The following is a 6,120-nucleotide window of genomic DNA, read 5'->3' as shown; positions in this document are numbered from 1 at the left end:
ACTCGTGGCCCAAGGGGGTGGGGGTTTTTTGTGCCACAACTAGGGCTTGAACTCTGTTCTATCACTAGACAAAATCCCTAAGCTTGACCATACCTTTAAATAGCAAAGGTACTACATGACTCAGCTATGATTCCTAAGATTTTTTTCCCTCTAAACTTGTACTCTGCCACTTGGACCACAGATCCATTTCTGGCTTCTTGGTGGTTAGTCGTAGGTAAGAGTCTCCTGAAGATTCCTACTTGGGCTGGCTTCAAACTGATCCTCAGATCACAGCCTCCTGAGTAGCTAGGATTATAGGCATGACCACCGCACCCAGCTTTTGATGGAAAACTTTAAAATTTATTTTATTATTATAGAGATGATATACAAAGGGGTTACATTTACATGAACTAGGTAATAAGTACATTACCTTCCATATTGTGCCATCTGTTCTCTCATTTGCTCCCATTCCTTCTTCCCTTTACTATCCACTAGTTGTAATTATTAGTTCCTTTTCATCAGTGTCCAGTGTACTCCACTGTTGCATTTCGAAAGCTTTTTTAAAATTTCTCCCCTTTGTGACCTTTCTTGAAACTCCTTATTTGCTAGCCCTACTGGACAAGCAGGAAATATTTTTTTTCCTTTTATATTTCTTTGCCATTTAGTCCTACCTGGATTTTCTCAGCTTATAGCTTCCCGTCTTTCTGTTGAATTTTTCATTTATCTTTTCAAGTTTGCCTAGCCTGTTTATCATGTACAAATTTCTTTCTACTAGCATTCTAATTTCATGGAAATTTCTTGGAAGGTACAATTTCTTGTTTTGCTTTTTGCTCAAAGCTAGTGCTCTACCACTTCAACAACAGTGCCCCTTTCAACTGTTTTTTTTTTTTTGCCGGTCCTGGGACTTGAACTCAGGCCTGGGCACTGTCCTTGGGCTTTCTCAAGGCTAGAGCTCTACTACTTGCATAGCATTATTTATGGCTTTTTCTGTATATGTGGTGCTGGGGAATCGAACCCAGAATTTGGTGCATGCTAGGGAAGCATTCTGCTTCTAGGCCATGCTCCTGGCCCAAAACGTTCAGCTTTTTGGAGGTGTCTAAGGGACTTTCCTATCCTACCTGGCTTCAAACCACGATCCTCAGATCTTAACTTACTGATTATAGGCATGAGCCACTGGTGCCCAGCTTGATTTTTTTTTTTTAAAGCTCCTTCTTACTATTTTGCTTTTTGCTTATTTCTGATATCTGGCATGACTATGCTTATAGACTAAGGAATAAGTAGACTGACATCCCACCTAAAATTATCCACATTCTAATTCCCAAAAGCCATAAATGCTGCTTTCAGTAGCAGAAGAGACTTTTAAGACACTTTGGTTGGGGCAGGCTCTGGTGGCTCAACTCTTGTAATCCTAGCTGCTCCTGGAGGCTGAGATCTGAAGATCACGGCTCAAATCAGGGCATGAAAGCCTATGAGACATCTTCAGTTAACTACCAGAAGACCGGAAGTGGTGCTGTGGCTAAAGTGGTAAAGCATTGGCCCTGAGCCGAAGAGCTCACCGACAGCGCCCAGGCCCAGAGTTCACGCCCCACGACCAACACCATCTGGGTACACTGACTCAAGCCTATAACCCTAGCTACTTGGAAGGCAGAGATTGGAAGCTTAAGGTCCAAAGACAGCACAGGCAAAACAACAGTTCCCAGGCTCTATCAGTGACTGGGCATGTTGGCACAGACTCATCATCTCAACAAGGCAGAAAAGCACAAATGGTATAATTGCAGCTAAGGCATAAATCAAGACCCTATGTCAAAAGCTAAACACAAAACAGAGCTGTTGAAGTATATCAAGTGATAGAGCATCTTCCCAGCAAGCACAGTACTGTGAGCTCAAAAAAAAAAAAAAAAAAGAATCTAGAGTCAGAAAACATTATTTGAGGTTATCTAAGTGGGTCTAATGCAATCACAAATGTTCTTAAGAAATAGTGTCAGGAAGGAGCTATAATAATGGGACTGTTTGCAAGCCTACTGGTAGAGTTCACACCTAACATGCACAGAGCCCTGGGCTCAATTCTCCGTACCACATACACAGAAAAAAAGATGGAAGTGGTGCTGAGGTTCAAGTGGTAGAGCACTAGCCTTGAGAAAGCCCAAAGATAGTGCCTAGGCTCTTAGTTCAAGCCCCAGGACTGGCAAAAAAAAAAGCTGTAATGACAAAACCAGAGGTCACAATAATAGATAAAAACTAAGGAGTCAAGGTAGTGTCTATATTCTAAAAAAGAGAATTAATTCTCTCCAGTCTCCATGTAATGCAACCCAAACAACTATTTTGGACATCTGACTTACAGATCATACAGCAATAAATGTGTATAATTTTTAACCTGTGAAGGTTGTGCCATTTTGTTAGAGTAGCAATGGGAAACTGATGTCGTGGATGAACTAGTTACCCTTTGAGATTCTTGGCCTCATTTACAGTTAACAATGGTCCTCAACTCTAGGAAATTTTAAAATGTACTAGCACCTAAGTACCAGAATAGACTGAGTATTTCTGTTAGAGAAGACATAACTTTCTTTTTTTAAAAAAGTAACTTCTGAGAGAGGATCTTTGCTGTTTTTCACACTCATCTAGAATACTGAGCTCAAGCAATTCTCTACTTCAGACTACAGGGTACAGTTGTACCCTACCACATTAAGCTCCTTGGGTGATTCTAATATGTAGCCAAGTCTAAAAACTTCTAAATTATACCTCTAAAGGTATAATTTGCTAACCAGTGGTTTTATCTCAGTGCGTTTCTTAGACAAACATTATTTCAGATACTGGAAATACAAATTTTTCAGCCCTAACTTAAGACTACTGAGTCAGAAACTTTAGAGTTAGGTCCAAGCCTTCTGTTTTAACATTCCCCTCATCTTGAAATTCTTTTTTTTTCTTTTTGCCAGTCCTAGGGCTTGAACTCAGGGCTTGGGGTATCCTTGGACACATTTTGCTCAAGACTAGTGCTCTGCCACGGGAGCCCCAGCGCTCCTAGCTTTTTCTGTGTATATAGTACACAGGAATTGAACCCAGGGCTTCATGCACACTAGGCAAGCACTCTACCACTGGGCTATACTCCCAGCCCCTGGTCTTGAAATTCTTATTTATTTTTGTCAGGAGGCTGAAATCTGAGGATCATGGATCAAAGTCAGCCTGAGCAAGAAAGTCTGTGAGACTATCTCCAATTAACCTCTAAAAAGGCAGAACTGGGCAGTAGCTCAAGTGTTAGAGCATTAACTTGGAGCAAAAACAAAACAAAACAAAAACCTCATAGACAGTTCCTAGGCCCTATAATCAAGCTCCAGAACCAGCACAAAAAAGAAAGCCTTTCAGCTATTCCTACTCAGCATGATGTTATTAAATATAGCAATTATTATGTTAAAATACAATCTTTCTATACTTGATTTGCTCAAAACTTTTATTATGAAGGAATGTTGAATTTTACTTTACTTTTATTTTATTTGTCTTTAGATCACAACGTCCTGAGTAGCTAGGATTACAGATGTGAGCTATCGGCACCTGGCTATTGTTGTTATACTTAAGAGCTAGGATCCAATGGTGATTTCAACAATCCACTTCCATTAATGAACATATCTAAAGACAAAATTTTAAAAATTATATCCTGTATCTTTTCTGATTACAATAAAACTATAAGTCAAATATACAGATATACAGATATATAAGACCAACAACAGAAAATGGTAGAGCATTAGCCTTGAGTAAAAATTTTCAAGGACAGCTTGTAGGCCTTGAATTGAAGCTCCAGGAAAGGTGCACACACACACACACACACACACACACACACACACACACACACACACATTTTTAAAAATAATATAGGAAGTGGTGCTATAGCTCAAGTGATAGAGCTCTGTCCTTGAGAAAGCTCAAGGCTAGTGCTCAGGACCCGAGTTCAAGCCCTAAGACTGGCAAAACAACAAAACTGCATTTGAGCCAGGCACTTGTGGATCCTGCCTGTAATCCAAACTGCTCAAGAGGCTGAGTAGTTTTTGTTTTATACAGTTGTGTACTCTGACATTAGGTACATATACATTTATAATAGTTATATTTTCTTGCTGAATTGATTCCTGATTATTACCTTATTTGTGTCTTACAGCTCATATTGTAGGGGTATTAGACAATGGCTGTTTCCTTAAGCACATTGTTACCTGTACTACTAAGTGCCTCTTGTATTAGTGGCTCCAGCATTGCTAACCAGTCAGTGGTGTGAGCACAGTTGCTGCATGGGAAATAATTGCAAGTGTTTCACACCCAGTTCTGATAGTAATGCATGATCACAGCAAGTATAGGCCAAGGCTGCAGTGAGATCCATGAAGGTGAGGTGCAGCAGGAATCACATATTCCTCTGATGCTTTGGTAGCAGCTCCTTTGTGTACAGCTCCTTTTAGGAGTCCCCTACCCTTGAGGGCTTGGAAGTCGAGAGTCAGCTGAAGAGACAAAAGTGCTACATAACCTCTCAGAGCACCTGTGGGCAAGATAGCAGTAGCAACCATGGTGTTCCCTTGCCAGCACCCTTGAGCAACAGATGCCTGAGTTCATTGTAGAGGAGAGAAGCAGCAGAAACCTGCCTTTAGTCTTGACACTGGAATGAATTCACATGTACTGGCTGTACCTTTTGCTTCAGAGGACAAACTCCATAATCCCTTAGTTTTTGAGGGCAGTACCCTCTATTACCCTTGCCAAACATCCATTCTGTCTATTACAAAACACCCAGCAGGGTTATATACAGTCAGTCTGCTGAACCAATTGGATTCATCCGGCAACTACTCCCCAAGCTAGTGCCTAAGAATGCCTGTGAACCCCAGATATGTAGGGTATTCTGACTTCTCCAGCAGACATTATCTAAATTCTGACAGTATCACCTTTTTCTAGGTAGCTCTGGGCTACAGTCCCCTTAACTATGGTTGGGATTTGCTAGGAAATAACAGATCTTTTTCCAAAGCAAGGCTGCTGTATAGATTTCATTGCTTACCTAGAGTTGCAAGGATTGCTGGCAACAGCACTGATAGGTGTTTGCTGGGAAGCTTTCACTACATCTCCGCAAAGGCCAGTCTACCCCTCCTCCTGCTGGAGCTGAAGCAGCAGATGCTGGGGTATTTTGTTTCTCTGTGCCCTTATCCCAGGTCTCTGAATCACACAAAGTTCCAGTCTCTTGCTGATTCCAGTGTTATATAGTTACTTCAAAATGCTGCTGTTTTTATTAATACGTTTTTATTGTAATTAATAGAAGGGTTACATTATATTCACCAGGGAGAAAGTGCATTACTTCACAAACATTGATACCCTTTCTCATGTTTTTGTCCCCTTTTCCCTTCCCCCACTCCCACCCCTCATCTTGTTTTCCCCCTTCCCTATCCTATTTCAAATAAACAAACATATACAATATATCAGATAACAAGATAAGATACTGTAACAATATGAGATAACCAAGGGACAACAAAAGAGATGAGAAAAAAAATAGTACATTAAGAACAACAATTGTACATTATATGGTTCTTGTTTCCATATCCTGGAGGTCCTTTCATTTAGCCTCATCCTATGTGGCCTTATGTATCTAGGTTTTGCCTCTGCTAGGAGACAAATGAGGAAAACCATTGAGCCTACGTTCCTTTGAGTCTGGCTTACTTCACTTAATATGATTGTTTCCAAGTCTTCCATTTCCTTACAAATATGGCAATGTCGTTCTTTCTGATGGCAGCATAGAATTCCATTGTGTATAAATACATCTTGTTGATCCAGTCATCTACTGAGGGTCATCTGGGTTGGTTCCATATCTTTGCTATGGTAAATAGAGCTGCAATGAACATCGTTGTGCTAGTGGATTTAGTATGCCCTTGTTTCTGGACAATTGGGTAAATGCCTAGTAGTGGAATTGCTGGGTCATAGGGGAGCTCTATGTTTAGTCTTTTGAGGAACTGCCATACTGCTTTCCATAGTGGTTGAATGAGTATGCACTCCCACCAACAGTGTAGTAGTGATCCCTCCTGGCCACATCCCCTCCAGCATCTGTTATTAGATTTCTTGATCCTGGCCATTCTAACTGGAGTGAGGTGGAATCTCAGAGTTGTTTTGATTTGCATTTCTTTTATGGCC

The sequence above is a fragment of the Megascapheus bottae genome, chromosome 4, assembly GCF_031878675.1.
Source record: "Megascapheus bottae isolate mThoBot1 chromosome 4, mThoBot2.hap1, whole genome shotgun sequence".
Taxonomy (NCBI): Eukaryota; Metazoa; Chordata; class Mammalia; order Rodentia; family Geomyidae; genus Megascapheus; species Megascapheus bottae.
Note: the sequence above shows the minus strand (reverse complement) of the source record.